At 45.2% G+C, this 17,323-nt stretch overlaps 6 non-coding genes across 6 annotated transcripts; 5 read left to right on the plus strand and 1 right to left on the minus strand.

The window, feature by feature from the left end:
• The first annotated feature begins 5,953 nt into the window (after positions 1 to 5,953).
• On the plus strand, positions 5,954 to 6,026 carry Trnar-ccu (transfer RNA arginine (anticodon CCU)). Its single transcript has one exon. It is a non-coding gene; the product is annotated as a tRNA-Arg (tRNA).
• A 6,020-nt stretch (positions 6,027 to 12,046) lies between these two features.
• On the plus strand, positions 12,047 to 12,119 carry Trnak-uuu (transfer RNA lysine (anticodon UUU)). The gene has a single exon. It is a non-coding gene; the product is annotated as a tRNA-Lys (tRNA).
• A 2,600-nt stretch (positions 12,120 to 14,719) lies between these two features.
• Trnag-ucc (transfer RNA glycine (anticodon UCC)) lies at positions 14,720 to 14,791 on the minus strand. The gene has a single exon. It is a non-coding gene; the product is annotated as a tRNA-Gly (tRNA).
• Positions 14,792 to 15,614: 823 nt separating this feature from the next.
• On the plus strand, positions 15,615 to 15,687 carry Trnar-ccu (transfer RNA arginine (anticodon CCU)). The gene has a single exon. It is a non-coding gene; the product is annotated as a tRNA-Arg (tRNA).
• A 322-nt stretch (positions 15,688 to 16,009) lies between these two features.
• On the plus strand, positions 16,010 to 16,081 carry Trnae-uuc (transfer RNA glutamic acid (anticodon UUC)). The gene has a single exon. It is a non-coding gene; the product is annotated as a tRNA-Glu (tRNA).
• A 287-nt stretch (positions 16,082 to 16,368) lies between these two features.
• Positions 16,369 to 16,441, plus strand: Trnak-uuu (transfer RNA lysine (anticodon UUU)). Its single transcript has one exon. It is a non-coding gene; the product is annotated as a tRNA-Lys (tRNA).
• The last annotated feature ends 882 nt before the right edge of the window (positions 16,442 to 17,323 follow it).

The following is a 17,323-nucleotide window of genomic DNA, read 5'->3' on the forward strand; positions in this document are numbered from 1 at the left end:
AAGGAATATATAGTGCAAACATGGAATACATGGGAATAATGCAGCTGCTCAGTGATAGGTATGGCGTAGGCATTGTGGCCAGGCCTCGGATCTTCGACCCCTGCCCTCTTTGACTCAGCCTAGCTGCTGCTGAAAGTCTTCTCAAACAATTTTTTTTAAAGATAGTGCAGTGATTAGCATGTCTGTCTAGTGAGCAGGAGGTCCAGGTTCGAAGCCCAGTCGGTCACAAATTTTGATCTGCCGTAGTTACTGTATTTCTTCGCGCTGTGACAGTGTGGCCGGCGGTCCTTCGATATTTAAGATGCAATTGTTTTTTGAGGCAATAGAGGTGACTTGCGAACATTTGTCTTTGCCATCAATATAACGGGACTTCAACGGCGTCCAACCCCTAGTCACTGCTTTGTGCCGGCGCTAACCCATGTCAGATTGTAGTTCATATTTAGTCAAATAACGAATGGTGAGTAAACAAGTATGCCGGCCGCGGTGGCCGAGCGGTTCTATGCGCTACAGTCTGGAACCGCGCGACCGCTACGGTTGCAGTTTCGAATCCTGTCCCGGGCATGGATGTGTGTGTTATCCTTAGGTTAATTAGACCGCTAGAACTTAGAACTACTTAAACCTGATGACCTCAGAAGTTAAGTCCCATAGTGCTAAGAGCCATTTGAACCATTTTTTTTAATTATACAAGTATTTAGGAATAGTGGAAGCAGCATTGCAGCGAACTGATCACTTAACCAAGAGCAGCATGGAGTATCTGTGTAATGAGTCATTCCAGCTGCGTAGCTGAGGGTAATATTTGTTAAGGAATTCATTGCAGAATTAATGTAATACCTGCATCGTGATCTCTGTAGTGATACTGTATCAAGGGCAGCCCGCGAATGGAGTACTATGTTCGTTAAATCGGATTACTCAAGCTGAGGCCAAATAAAGAGAAGCGACGACGCCGCAACACTATCTTCACTTAAGTAGTAGTCAGCGCTAAATAATGTGGGCCACCATTAACGTTACTGTAAGCAGTTTGACAGCATAACACCACCACAACTACTGACAACCTCAACCATTATCATCACGCAGTTGTAACTCGCAGTGATTACAAGTTGATGATATTAATCAAGAATAGCGGAAAGTGCCTCTGAAGTTCCATTTGCATTACGCCTAGGACGGAGAGAACCCTAAATAACATTTATAGGTCACCCAGCGAAGAGAAGAGTCCACGCATTGTCTGCAGTTCTTGCAGTTTGATATTAATGCAGTTCCAGATGGTTTCACACTTACGGGTTCTTTTGGCTATCGGAATACTCATATGGGAATTATAAAAGTGTAATTCCTAGAACGCTCAACTACCTTAATAACACCTCATTCTGGATTGAATAAGATTCGGAAAACGACGTTAATTTGACGTTTCCATCCATCTCCTGACGTCTCACTGAATGAAGTCTGAAGTGCACGCACAGTTGTGTTGCCTGTCGCATCTTTCGTTATATGGTGTATCTGACTTGAGTAAATCAAAAGTACGATCAAGTAACCCATTACTTAACTGCCACCATTTAATGTTGATGTAACGCAGTTCAGGTGAGCTGCACATGTTACTTATCGAAGCAAATGATAATACTTAGCAATGTCCTGTACCTGCTCATCTTCTAGTGACTTGCACTTACTTCAATGTGGCCTTTAATATGGTTTGCAACAGATACAATAACCCTCAATTTCTTGGACCAACACATGGGACAGAACTTCGCGCTTCTGTCAATGACAAGGGCATATGCAAATGAACTTCATACACTGATTACCAAGGCTGCAAGCAATTGTGTATGCACTGATGGCATTACAACTAGATGGATCCGTCCAAGAAATGATTATGTTACAGCTCCTGAAAGAAAAGGTTGACCAGTCAGTAAGAACAAAATCTGAAGCCAGTCTGAGTCCCAATATCTCCCAGACGTCTGAAGAGATTGTGCTTTCCTCAAAACTAAATGCGAATCACTGCAAATCACAAGACTACAGTACCACCATGGCACAGCACATCAGGGAACAAACAGCAGTCTCCCTCCAATGCCAAGCACTTAGGGCATTGAGACAAATCTACATTGCTACTAGAGGGTAAGTACCATATCCATAGGAAGTGATCATCCTGTGCTTCGATATGTCAGAGCGGTATCAAATGGTGGAGCACCAACATTTCCTCAAGGCATTCAGTCGCGTTATACTATGCAAAAACTGATCCTGATGCTCAAACTTGGTTTAATTCTTCTGTCTCCAAGAATCTCTTCAACTAATTTGTAACGATGAGAAGAGCAGCAGTGAAAAAGCACACTTTGTGAAACTCACAAATATAGATTCCACAGGCAGATTCATTGTTTGTCTTCTGTTTGGGGAGGAGTCAATACTCAATTCTTTTCACACTGCAGCAAAATTCTGCTCTCAGACTGAACAGAAATTAGTGAGATAACCAAAGTTAAAGAAAGCTATACAGAGTTTGAGGGAGTACGAAGACTTAGGAAAGAACATCTGTTATGATTACTGGTTCCACATGTCTTATTACATGGCACATAGTACTGTCTCCGAGAAGGCCAGCTCGACTACTGAAATGATAATAGTGTTCCATTTTTCTGCCATACTGAACATGAAATAGTAACTAAACAGTTTGCTAATGACAGGACCAATCATTCACTGGATTTGTAATCCATAATATTGTGTTTCTGCATGCACTGCATTGCCTTCACAGCAGATATAGAGAAGACACATTGACAAGTTCTGGTAACAGATGATCATGCTTACTGACAAATATTAAGGGAGAGTGATATATGCTGCACCACTTCAGGAATACCAATTGAAGACCATCCACTCATTATGAACTCTTACAGGAATCGTCACCTTAGTGGGCATGAGTAATGAGTGGATGGAAAATATATATTAGGATCATTACGTAAGTAGATTGTGGACAGTTGGTAATATGGGTCTCATGGGAAGCGTGCAAGGGATAAGTCCCTGCAGTTGTACTATCGTCTGTGTCCTCGGGGGCTCAGATGGATAGAACGTCTGCATGTAAGCAGGAGATCCTGGGTTCGAGTCCCAGCCCGGGCACACATTTTCAGCTGTCCCCATCGAGGTATATCAACACCAACTGTCGACAGCTGAGGGTTTCAACTAATTATCACATATCAAATGGCCTGTGCAACCATTCTTGCAACATGGTGTCTGTTACAACTAGCTCACAAAGAGAGTGACCACATTGAAGAAGCAAACATTCTCACCAATCATTTCTCTGTGGACCATCTTATCTCAGGTTGTGATACAGTAGGGGCTGAAATCAAGCTCCAGCAAGATCTCAAGGTGTTTATGAAAGGTGGATCCTGACTTTGGAAATGATGCAGCAACAGTGCGAAACTACTCAAAAATATCTCCTCAGCGATGCAAGAAGCAAAACTACCTTCACAGCTTGATAACAATGAGGATGTTAAAACTTCGTTCACAAGATGCTGGATGCTGGAGTGGGCATAGTGTCAAACCAGCCCCTGATGTCTACAGCTTCACAAAATGCACTGTATTGTCTTCACATCATCCAGTTTTTATCCATTTGGATTAATTATGCCCAGTGTGATCACATTCAAGATACTTTTGCAATGACTATGGCAATGTAAGTTAATGTGAAATGAGCCCTTGCCCTAAGAGTTGCACTCATTGTGGCAGACACTATACAGTGAAATTTGCATAACAGACAGCAATTGTGTCCATCATAGAAGCATTGCACGAAGGACACCTGTTAGTATACGGAAGTCAGTACGAGATCTGGAGGATGGTCAAAAGAAGATCATATGATTCTGTTTCATGTACCAGAGACATATTTGAGTATTACTTGAAGTAACTCCCAAACAGCAGAAATAGCTACACAGTTACTTGTTCGTCAGGATAAAGGTCAGGAGCGGTGGGTGTTGTGATCATTAAAAGTAATCGAGCTGGAATGTTACTGTGATTACAAGTTGATGATATTAATCAAGAATAGCGGAAAGTGCCTCTGAAGTTCCATTTGCATTACGCCTAGGACGGAGAGAACCCTAAATAACATTTATAGGTCACCCAGCGAAGAGAAGAGTCCACGCATTGTCTGCAGTTCTTGCAGTTTGATATTAATGCAGTTCCAGATGGTTTCAAACTTACGGGTTCTTTTGGCTATCGGAATACTCATATGGGAATTATAAAAGTGTAATTCCTAGAAAACTCAACTACCTTAATAACACCTCATTCTGGATTGAATAAGATTCGGAAAACGACGTTAATTTGACGTTTCCATCCATCTCCTGACGTCTCACTGAATGAAGTCTGAAGTGCACGCACAGTTGTGTTGCCTGTCGCATCTTTCGTTATATGGTGTATCTGACTTGAGTAAATCAAAAGTACGATCAAGTGTGTTGGGAGAAAATCCGAACGCGAATTCTGCCGTGCTCCTACATTAGATGAGCGCCAACGGCCATACCATGATGATTACACCGGTTCTCGTCCGATCACTGAAGTTAAGCATCATCGGCCCCGGCTATTAGTATTAGCTGTTGGCTGTACTGTGGACTTGTGGTAACCTTTTTGGAAGTATGCAGAGAAGTTAGGTGTGAATTTTGTTTAGTTTTCAAAAGGGTGGTGTTTACAAACCCTACTTGATAACAGTGAATGTGCAATCAAGAAAATGTAACAAAAAATTAATATTTAATAAAGTTTAATAAGATAAAGTGGTTAAGGCGTCTGACTAGAAATCAGATTCCCTCTGGGAGCGTAGGTTCGAGTCCTACCGACTGCATCCGTTTTTTGTCTTTAGGAAGGAGGAGCAGAAAATTTCGCGGTTTGCCTGTCGTTTTGGTACCTCGCCACACCTCTCCTCTCACAGCCGTTTATAGCGCCTGTCCTTTTGATAAGGGCGAATTCCAAGCGTCAGCTTTCGCGTCAGCCGAGCAAAGTCGGGACAAGTCGGGACATACTACAGGATGGCCTGCTTGGAGAAACGACGGAAAGAAAACGTTAATTTAACAGCACGTGGCTCACATACTCATACGCGAAAATTTGCGCCCGTTGCGGTGGCCGTGAATCGAACCCGGATCAACTGCTTGGAAGGCAACTATGCTCAACATTACACCACCACCGCACAGCCGCTGCTCGCAACGTCGCGCTGTGTCGGCTTCGCGCCCGCCGGCAGTGGCCCACGGTGATAGTAGCTGTAGGCGCTTTACGAGGTAGGAGGGTGCATCCACACGCATTCGGGTAGCGCCTCCACGCACGCTGCGTCTTTGGGCAAGACTCGTCGCCGCGGCCGCAACGTTACTCACACGATAGTGATGAGCGGTCGCTATAAGGCAGTGTAGTGGGGGACTCGGCGTGTGTAGCACTTTTTTCGGTCGTATCCGACGTCGCTGGGTGGCAATCCCACTTTCCCTGCAGACAGCTGCTCGGGAATGTGCTCGGCAAGCACGGACGTCATCGGACGTCCGCCCGCAACAAATGCAACTAACAAAATGAGAACAGCAACTAAAAAAGTGGTAGGTTGTTCGCCTACCACGCGGGCGGCCCGGGTTCGATTCCCGGCCGATGCATCGTTTTGCTGTTCTCGCTATAATGCCGCCGCGCCGATTGTTCGCTTGAGCTGCGTCAGCCTCAGGAATGTGTAGCAGGATTCGCTGTGAGAAGAACCAAACACGCAGCACGCAAGAGGCCGTACTTGGACGGTCGCGTGCTATTTCTGAACTCTAGCGTCGGCCTGGCCCTGCAGGCCGCTGTGTCCAGGTGCCGCAAGGGCGATGTACTGTAACCTCAGGCAGTGCTGCTTTCCGTTGAAAAAGCTGCGGCAGCAGTTTAATCTAGCCAGTCGGGAAAGCACGTGTAGCAACATAGCAGATTCTTGAGAAAGCGCGAACTGTCTATCTCTAATATGTGGGACTTACCAAGTTTCCTGGGACGTTTGTTGCAACGTGCCTCGGTAGCGCAGTAGGTAGCGCGTAAGTCTCCTAGTCTTAAGGTCGTGAGTTCGATCCTCACCCGGGGCATTTAATTTGCTGTACATAATGGCTGAATTAACGGCGTTGCTGTTGCTAGGGAACGAACTTAATTGTCGTTTGTTATCCGCAAGGAGTCCACGCCTCAGCGTCAAAATGTTTACTTCCAATTATGGCAAGGTACAACTCTGATCTTTCTCCTCCCCTGTTATGAGTAAAATATGATGCAAACAGCAATGAATAGTCAGTTTCGAGCTGTGCGCCATGCCAGTCTGCACGCACAAATACGCTCGCAAACAGAGAACACCACTGAGTCCGGATTCAGCACGAAATGCGGGAGGAGAGGGAGTAAGTCTCACGTTTATTGAGCAAATCCTGTGTGGTCTAGTGGCCACATTCCGGCTTTCGCTGTCGCCGCGGTCGGACGTGCCAGCTGGTTGCTCCGCGTCGTCGGTGTCGTTGCCAGTGTTTACTGTTTGCCGTTGTGTGTTTCTGTGTTCCGAGTGATTCACGTGCATTGTACTTTTTTTTTGTGGTCGTCCTTTTCGTCAGCAACTTGCCGATCTTGTACGGGATTCGGACTTGACCGGATTCCATACAGCTGCAGCGCCATGTCTACCACCATCCGGAAAAACACCCTGGTTTTCGGCTTTTACAAGGATACCCGCCGAGTGCAACCGACCGCCCTCGAAATTCATGACTGGCTAACCGAGGTAATAGGCATCACTTCTGATTCTGTGCACACCACCCAGCTAGATTCTGATCGTTATTGTGTGTTTGTCAAGTTTCTCAGTCCAGTAGCAGTTGATCGACTTATTGAAAAAATTGGCAAACAAGTCCCTTTTGTTCATCGCGACGGCACCACTAGTATGGTTACTGTAACACGTGCCGATACCTCGATTCAGACGGTTCGAGTACTTAACTTGCCCATAGAGATTGACAATGCTAAAATTAAAGATGCACTTTCTAAGTTTGGTGAGGTTAAAGAAATTGTCAACGAAAAGTGGTCGTCTCGCTACAAATTACAATGTTTCAATGGGATTAGATCTGTGGACATGGAAGTAAAAATGAACATTCCTTCTCACATTACGGTTGATGGTTATAAGGCTCACATTATATATTCTGGTCAAGCCCCCACATGCCATATCTGCAATGAACTAGGCCATCTTCGCCAGGACTGCCCCCGCCGAGTTTTTGTCTTAAAAAATAATCTCCAGCCGCGGCGTAGATTAACACTTAACGAGGTCATGGCAGTAGATACTTCTGGTTCTTCTGCAGACCCTGATGTTGATGCTCCCCAGGCAACTACCTCCGAGACCCCGCCCATAACCGCTGATGCGTTTCCACCACTCGTCGGACGGCAAACTGCTGCGCCAGTTTGTCTTGAAAGTGAATCTCAGCAAAAGAAAAGGCCGCTGGAACGTAGTGATGAGCATTCGGATGAGGAAGTATCTCCCGCGACTCCTGCAGCCCGGAAACCAAAACCATCAACCGCGGAGGATTTAGTACCAGATGATGTTATGCGGGTCGATTTTGAAGCCAGTGCGGATGGACTTGAGGGGATGCCGAATTCTGAGACGCCGGGTCATGAACAGGAACCTCCAATTTTGAGTGCCGCGCCCGAAGGACAACAGCCGCTACAACGCGCACACAGTGAGGACGTGTTGTGTCAACAACGCGCTACAGCTGACGCCCGACAACAAGTTTCGGGCGGAAGTAAACAAGTGCAAGTGTTTACCAACCTGCCAGCTGCCGGCAGCAGTGCTGCGACAACGGCACGACCACGTCTCAAAGAATCCACAAAAACTTCGGGACCTCAAAACGCCCCACGACGAAGGCTCAATCCACAGCCAAATCTCTCCGCTTCTCGCAACAAGGGAAATTCCACTTCCTCGCAAGCGGATATAGTACCCCGAAATATTAGTTATGAAATTGTGAGGGAACGATCCGGTGATGACAACAGCAAAGAACTCGGCGAAGCCCATCCTCCACAGTAGTAATTCCGTTGGTACGAGGCTTGTTCCATGCTGTCGCCTACGGTTGCAAAGCTTCTTTGTGTTTTTTTTTTCTGTCCTTTTCTCCGGTTATGGTTCACAGCATTCACTGTGTCGTTTTTGCTACAACCGGCTTATGATTCGTAGTGTATCACTTGTTATCGTTTTTATTTTGCTTTTTGATCCAATAATCCTCTCATGGCTGCTCACATTATACCCTTTTTAATTCTGCAGCCGGCACTCTTGAGCTCGATGCCATCGTTTTGTTATACTTTTACATCTCATTACCTATATGCTACAGGCCTACACTATCACCTCCCTTAATATCAATAGGATTACGTCAGAGTTAAAACTTGCTTTATTAAAACAATTTTTGTTTGACTCTGGTACAGATATTGCCCTTTTACAGGAGGTTGCAACATGGCAACTTAACATTCCCGGCTATGTTGCAATAATCAGTTTCGCTCCTGAATTCAGTGCTGGCACAGCGATTTTAGTTAGGGAAGGAATACCTATAACCGATGTCGAAAAGTTAGACTCTGGACGGGGCATAGGCGTGAATATCATGGGCGTCAGTGTAATCAATCTGTATGCACCATCTGGAAGTACACGGCGCGCTGACAGATCGAAGTTTTTTAAGGAGGATATCATTTACTTACTGCGGAGAGACTCGCCAAACTTGATCATTGCCGGCGATTTTAATTGTGTATTGCACCATAAAGATCAATCCCCCAATTTTAATTATTCCCCTGAATTAAACTTTCTTGTTTCCCAAATGAAACTGAGGGACGCGTGGGAAGTTAAGTATCCCACGCTTGTGAAATACACGCACATTTCCCATAATTCCAGTAGCAGGATTGATAGAATCTATATGTCAAGTCACATAGTGAGGAATTTGCTTCAAGTGGAAATCACTCCAGTCAGCTTCTCTGATCACTGTAGTGTGAGTGCCTGCATAAACTTAGACCGGCAACCAACTCACTGGTTTAGGAATCAGTGGAGCATGAATGTCGGCCTTTTAACAGACGACGAGCTCGAGGTCGAATTAAAGACAGCTTGGGAATTTTGCTTGCGCTCTGTACACAACTTTCCGAGTGTTTTAGAGTGGTGGACCCGCAAGGCGAAGCCCAAATTACGGAAAGTAATTATATCTTATAGTATAGAGAGATCTCGGGCAGTTCACCGTACAATGGAATTTTACTACATGGTCTTAAGGGATTTGTATGATCAGGCAGATGGCTCAGACAGGCGCCTGTCCGACATCAAGAAAATTAGAGCGACATTATTAAGCTTAAAGAGAAAACAACTGGAGGGTCTTAAACTTAAGTCAAAAGCCAGATCCGTTAGCGAGGACGAAACGGCTGCGTTATATCATTTGATTAAACATCGCAAGCACCGACGACGGATATTCATGGACGAACTTAAATTAGAAAACGGTACTGTCCTCACTGTGCAAAACGAGATAATCAGAGAAATCCACAGGTATTACAGTGCCCTGTATGAGGCAGAAGCAACGCAAGAGGACGATTTGGATGAGTTATTTGCGTTTACAACCTCCACAATTACTGCCGACGACAACACCAGCTTATTTTCAGCTGTTAGTCCAGATGAAGTCCTTGAAATAATTCGCGGCTCCCCTAAAAGTAAATCGCCGGGCCCTGATGGCCTTCCGGTCGAATTCTATCAACGATATTGGAGTATCATAGGTGATAAGTTGACACAAGCCGTTAACGACGTACTGCGGGGAAAGTTTGTACCATCAGAACTTAAAGAATGTAAAATCGTGTTGATTCCTAAAAATAATCTTAATTCAGATTATAAGATTATTGCGAGAGCTTTAAACAATCGAATGATGCCGTTGACCGCAAACATAATTGGGCAACAGCAAACTTGTGCTTACAGGCGATCAATATTTCAGACTACAGCACAATATAGAGATATCGTCGCTCTGTCGTCTGCCAGCACCATTAATTGCGGCCTCCTTTTTCTCGATTTTTATAAAGCATTTGATAGTGTCAGCCATAAATACCTCTTCGAAACGATGCGGAGGATGGGCTTCGGGCATGACTCCATCGCTGTCGTGCGCAATATGATCACTGGTCTGGCCGCCACGACCTCCGTCAACTGCCAGCTCACAAGACCAATTACCATCGCAAGGGGTGTCCCCCAAGGAAGCCCCCTTTCCATGTTGCTCTTTGTCATCTCCCTAGAACCATTGCTGCGGCTAGTACATGAGCACATGACGGGCATAACGATCGCCGGGAAGAAAACTGCAGTTGGGGCATATGCTGATGATGTCGGCATCGTCGTGAGGAACAGGGATGATGTGATTGCACTGCAGGCAGACCTCAGGCGCTATTGTTCCGCTTCTGGCGCAAAAATGAACGAAACTAAAAGCAAATTTCTACGTATAAGGGGACTTGACGATGTCGGCCTAGAATGGGCTACCCATGTTACGGAACACAAATCTCTTGGGACGATACTGACGGTCCCTCCACAAAGGATGATAACGGCAAATTGGCGGGATGTCTTGTTCAAAGTCAAGGGTGCTTTAATAGATAACGTTTATCGCAGTATGGACCAAATTCAGAGGATTAAATTTATAAATACATGTATCCTGTCGCGAGCATATTATGTGGCACAGGTCTTTCCAATCCCCACTGTCATAGCCAAACAGATAATGAGCCAGTTGACCAATTTTCTGTGGCGGGGGGAAATATTTCGAGTTGACGTGAAGACTGTGACCCTCGACCCTCTGCATGGCGGTCTGGGTCTGACCGATCTGAACGCCAAAGCAATGGCTTTGTACATTAAACGGATGACATCCTTAATCCAAAACTACTCTGACACCCTTACGGCAAAGTTGTTTGAGGCAGTCGCGCCGAAAAGCGTAGAACCGCCCATCAATGTGCAGACGATCGACTACCAGCTCTCCCACAACCGCATATATTATCTGGAAAACAGCTACTTGAGCGAAGTCCTTCTCCAACATAGACCTTTAACTGCCAAGGACATTCTGGAGCACAGGAAACAATATGAGGGCAAGAACAAAATCGAACAAAAGCACACTGGAGTCAATTGGGAAGTCCTGTGGGCGAACATCAGCAGCAGTGTACTTCCGTCCTTGGTCAGGTCGACATGGTACAAAACGGTTAACAACATTATCAGCACAAATGAGCGCCTGCATGCGATTGGGCTAAGCGACACAGCCCATTGTTCAGATTGTCACCAAGTGGATACTGTTCCCTACAGATATACTTGCAGTCACCGCATGCGCAATTGGCAATGGGTTCGTCAAAAAGTCGCCCTTATAACTCGGACTTCTGAAAATAACATCGACACGAACTTACTGCACAGACCAGACGTCAAATATTTTCCGCCAACTAAAAATAATGCTGTCATGTGGCTGTTGGGCCAATATACAAGTCATGTCTTCAATCGGCTGACGGGCGAAGATTACAGCGAGTTTCAGTTACACATGGAAACGGAATATACTAAAATTAGAAACTACGCGGATCACCGTCGCAAGTACGGTAATATGCATCATATTGCATTCAATAGAACAGGTATTGGATAGCTGTTCGAGCTCTGAAACCTTCACCCGTTTATGTATCAACCGAATGATCTGGCTCCAGTCCCATATTGATGCTTTCCCAATATATATATATATATATATATATATATATATATATATATATATATATATATAAAAGAAAAAAAAAAGAAAAAAAAGTGGCTAGGATACCTGGCTTTCACCGAGGAGGCCAGGGTTCGATTCCCGGTACCGGAAGAGCAGTTTCTGCGCACACGTCCCTCCATGTTTTGGCCTTCCAACCTTCGTTTGTCGCCCTCCTTCCGGAGCTTCAACCGAACGTAATCGGGGAAAACAGGCACAAGATGCAATTACTGTCAGCACCGGGATAAAGGCAGAAGAGGCACTGGTCCGCTGTTGGGCTGCTACCAGCGTCAGTGGGAAGTCTGTGAAGTCGCCAGAAGCCAGCAATTACCGTAGTACGCCTACACACGCGTTCCAATTATCCACATTGCTAGCTGCCGCTCCACCCACAACGGGCGTGAGCCCGGATAGCTCAGTCGGTAGAGCATCAGGCTTTTAACCTAAGTGTCAAGGGTTCGAGTCCCTGTCAGGGCGAAGATTTTTAACGCTTCCGTAATGGCTCGTCTCGTAGCGCTGGTAGCCCTGCCGTAATCAGTGCACAGAGTTCGTTTCCTGTCAACATTCTGCGCAGACCGGTTGGATTTTTCACGATTCGAGGGAAGCTTCAGATACGAGCAGTCGTGGCCGAGTGGTTACAGACCCAGTTTCTTGTTATAACTGAGTGGTTGAGATGGATGATAACATTTTTGAGGAAGCACTATTCGATATGTCCGTCACTAAAGAATTCGTAAGACGCTGTGGGCAGAATGTGGGTTTAATGCAAAGGATGTTGCAAAGCGTGGTGATGAGGTTAAGAAAGAAATTGTGGAGATGATCCAGAATATTATTTCTAGAGAGCAACAGAAGAAACATTAGATGCACGAAAGGCTGAATTCTTTATTGCATGAAGCTGACAAACTAAGTAAGGAACTTGAATTTCATTTTTATCCTGCATTATATGATAGGCTGCCTTTATGTGAGGCTCTTACTAAGCTAGAGTGTGAAACAAGAAAACTTCAAGAGAAGAAGTGTGCGCTCATGAAAGAAATATTGGAGATTTCAAAGCAGGAGGCAGAACTGTGTTCAAGTCTTGGAGAAGCTACAGAGATTAAGGTAGAGGATGCTCTACCAACAAGTGATGAGATAGCCATTTTCAATCAAAGACTTTGAGTTCTGCAGTCACGAAAGAGTGCTGCTCAACAAGAAAGTGGACTCCCTTCAAGTATAATTAACAAAGGGGAAGCATTCAGAGACATTAACAACACAAAACAACATATTACTCTAAAGACTTCAAAAATGCCAATGAAACCCCCTCGCAGAAACATTGGTATGGCAGTTCGTCTCAGGCGTAACTCATCTGAATTTACTGAATGCCAAGCAAATAAAAAACTTAGGCGTTCTTCTCTTCCTGATATGGACATACTATAAATGAAAACAAAAATGAACCTTATTTGGTGCTCAGTGAATCTTAAGTTAGTGGAGTTGTATCATTGTCATTTTGTATTGTTTTTAACTGAAAAATCACTTTGGGATGTGGAACAGTCATAAATAAATATCTTATTTTCTATAACTACCTTTAGACTTTGCAAATATTGGTCAGAATATGTTAAATACCACAAAATTCACATGTTGGGTCTTCAAAGAAAGGGGGTCATCTTATATTCTGAGTTGTCTTATAGTGAGGTAAATACAGACACTTTTTATTATTATATTGATCTGTCTGAAGAAGTTAAGTACCATGCACGAGCTCATACTTGCTTTGAATTCTGCACCTCATGCAGTTGAAAAATTCCTCCTCATTTCCAGCACCTTCACTTGATTAGTTTCTCAAGTAATGGGGCAGCCTGTATTCCACTTTTCTCGCATGTACTAAACAATCTGCTGCTTCAGTCCATGAAATCTTCCCTGTGTTCCCCTGAAAGTTTAGCATGTAGAACTTAAAGCATTTAATTTATTCTTCAACCGACATCAGCTACGAAAATTAACTTGTGTGTTATTAGATTTTCTGTTTGTTGCACAGACTTTTGTGGTCTCTGCTTCAGGAAGAACCATTAACTTACAATTATATGTGCGAACCAATTGTTAACTGCAGATTCATAGAGTCATGTTTCTCAACCTTCACAGATATGATTTTGTATCCATTATTAATCGCTACAATTTACTGTTCTCTCAGAATTAAGCAAACTTAATGACAGTAATAATTTATCCTCTTAACTCCCTACAGTGGATCAACAGGAATTGGACATCCAGTTTAAATGTGATGTATGTTCCTAAAAAACAAGGGACACAGCGCATATTCCCATAGCTGGCAGCATGAAGAAAATTGCTGCCTGCTCACCACTAACCTTCCCACATTTGGCCAAGTTGATGCTGCTGCATCCTATCCCACCCTTTTGAAAACTAAGCAAAATTCACACCTAACTTCTCTGCATACTTCCAAAAAGGTTACCACAAGTCCACCGTACAGCCTACAGCTAATACTAAGTATCAGAGATACTTCGTTGCACCTGTAAGACTTAGGTTAGTTCACTAAATTCTCTCTAAAGGTGGACAAAATAATTTTTCAATCCATATTGTAGGTATGTAACACTATGCATTTAAGGGTTAAAATTGTATTCTATTGTGTATTCTCTCCAGCAGTGTTTTACGTAAATGTATAGTATTTGTGCTGTAGAGTGGTGTTTACAAACCCTACTTGATAACAGTGAATGTGCAATCAAGAAAATGTAACAAAAAATTAATATTTAATAAAGTTTAATAAGATAAAGTGGTTAAGGCGTCTGACTAGAAATCAGATTCCCTCTGGAAGCGTAGGTTCGAGTCCTACCGACTGCGTCCGTTTTTTTCCTTTAGGAAGGAGGAGCAGAAAATTTCGCGGTTTGCCTGTCGTTTTGGTACCTCGCCACACCTCTCCTCTCACAGCCGTTTATAGCGCCTGTCCTTTTGATAAGGGCGAATTCCAAGCGTCAGCTTTCGCGTCAGCCGAGCAAAGTCGGGACATACTACAGGATGGCCTGCTTGGAGAAACGACGGAAAGAAAACGTTAATTTAACAGCACGTGTCTCACATACTCATACGCGAAAATTTGCGCCCGTTGCGGTGGCCGGGAATCGAACCCGGATCAACTGCTTGGAAGGCAACTATGCTCACCATTACACCACCACCGCACAGTCGCTGCTCGCAACGTCGCGCTGTGTCGGCTTCGCGCCCGCCGGCAGCGGCCCACGGTGATAGTAGCTGTAGGCGCTTTACGAGGTAGGAGGGTGCATCCACACGCATTCGGGTAGCGTCTCCACGCACGCTGCGTCTTTGGGCAAGACTCGTCGCCGCGGCCGCAACGTTACTCACACGATAGTGATGAGCGGTCGCTATAAGGCAGTGTAGTGGGGGACTCGGCGTGTGTAGCACTTTTTTCGGTCGTATCCGACGTCGCTGGGTGGCAATCCCACTTTCCCTGCAGACAGCTGCTCGGGAATGTGCTCGGCAAGCACGGACGTCATCGGACGTCCGCCCGCAACAAATGCAACTAACAAAATGAGAACAGCAACTAAAAAAGTGGTAGGTTGTTCGCCTACCACGCGGGCGGCCCTAGGTTCGATTCCCGGCCGATGCATCGTTTTGCTGTTCTCGCTATAACGCCGCCGCGCCGATTGTACGCTTGAGCTGCGTCAGCCTCAGGAATGTGTAGCAGGATTCGCTGTGAGAAGAACCAAACACGCAGCACGCAAGAGGCCGTACTTGGACGGTCGCGTGCTATTTCTGAACTCTAGCGTCGGCCTGGCCCTGCAGGCCGCTGTGTCCAGGTGCCGCAAGGGCGATGTACTGTAACCTCAGGCAGTGCTGCTTTCCGTTGAAAAAGCTGCGGCAGCAGTTTAATCTAGCCAGTCGGGAAAGCACGTGTAGCAACACAGCAGATTCTTGAGAAAGCGCCAACTGTCTATCTCTAATATGTGCGACTTACCAAGTTTCCTGGGACGTTTGTTGCAACGTGCCTCGGTAGCGCAGTAGGTAGCGCGTAAGTCTCCTAGTCTTAAGGACGTGAGTTCGATCCTCTCCCGGGGCATTTAATTTGCTGTACATAATGGCTGAATTAACGGCGTTGCTGTTGCTAGGGAACGAACTTAATTGTCGTTTGTTATCCGCAAGGAGTCCACGCCTCAGCGTCAAAATGTTTACTTCCAATTATGGCAACGTACAACTTTGATCTTTCTCCTCCCCTGTTATGAGTAAAATATGATGCAAACAGCAATGAATAGTCAGTTTCGAGCTGTGCGCCATGCCAGTCTGCACGCACAAATACGCTCGCAAACAGAGAACACCACTGAGTCCGGATTCAGCACGAAATGCGGGAGGAGAGGGAGTAAATCTCACGTTTATTGAGCAAATCCGGTGTGGTCTAGTGGCTAGGATACCTGGCTTTCACCCAGGAGGCCAGGGTTCGATTCCCGGTACCGGAAGAGCAGTTTCTGCGCACACGTCCCTCCATGTTTTGGCCTTCCAACCTTCGTTTGTCGCCCTCCTTCCGGAGCTTCAACCGAACGTAATCGGGGAAAACAGGCACAAGATGCAATTACTGTCAGCACCGGGATAAAGGCAGAAGAGGAACTGGTCCGCTGTTGGGCTGCTACCAGCGTCAGTGGGAAGTCTGTGAAGTCGCCAGAAGCCAGCAATTACCGTAGTACGCCTACACACGCGTTCCAATTATCCACATTGCTAGCTGCCGCTCCACCCACAACGGGCGTGAGCCCGGATAGCTCTGTCGGTAGAGCATTAGGCTTTTAACCTAAGTGTCCAGGGTTCGAGTCCTTGTCAGGGCGAAGATTTTTAACGCTTCCGTAATGGCTCGTCTCTTAGCGCTGGTAGCCCTGCCGTAATCAGTGCACAGAGTTCGTTTCCTGTCAACATTCTGCGCAGACCGGTTGGATTTTTCACGATTCGAGGGAAGCTTCAGATACGAGCAGTCGTGGCCGAGTGGTTACAGACCCAGTTTCTTGTTATAACTGAGTGGTTGAGATGGATGATAACATTTTTGAGGAAGCACTATTCGATATGTCCGTCACTAAAGAATTCGTAAGACGCTGTGGGCAGAATGTGGGTTTAATGCAAAGGATGTTGCAAAGCGTGGTGATGAGGTTAAGAAAGAAATTGTGGAGATGATCCAGAATATTATTTCTAGAGAGCAACAGAAGAAACATTAGATGCACGAAAGGCTGAATTCTTTATTGCATGAAGCTGACAAACTAAGTAAGGAACTTGAATTTCATTTTTATCCTGCATTATATGATAGGCTGCCTTTATGTGAGGCTCTTACTAAGCTAGAGTGTGAAACAAGAAAACTTCAAGAGAAGAAGTGTGCGCTCATGAAAGAAATATTGGAGATTTCAAAGCAGGAGGCAGAACTGTGTTCAAGTCTTGGAGAAGCTACAGAGATTAAGGTAGAGGATGCTCTACCAACAAGTGATGAGATAGCCATTTTCAATCAAAGACTTTGAGTTCTGCAGTCACGAAAGAGTGCTGCTCAACAAGAAAGTGGACTCCCTTCAAGTATAATTAACAAAAGGGAAGCATTCAGAGACATTAACAACACAAAACAACATATTACTCTAAAGACTTCAAAAATGCCAATGAAACCCCCTCGCAGAAACATTGGTATGGCAGTTCGTCTCAGGCGTAACTCATCTGAATTTACTGAATGCCAA

Source organism: Schistocerca cancellata, chromosome 9, assembly GCF_023864275.1.
Source record: "Schistocerca cancellata isolate TAMUIC-IGC-003103 chromosome 9, iqSchCanc2.1, whole genome shotgun sequence".
Lineage (NCBI taxonomy): Eukaryota > Metazoa > Arthropoda > Insecta > Orthoptera > Acrididae > Schistocerca > Schistocerca cancellata.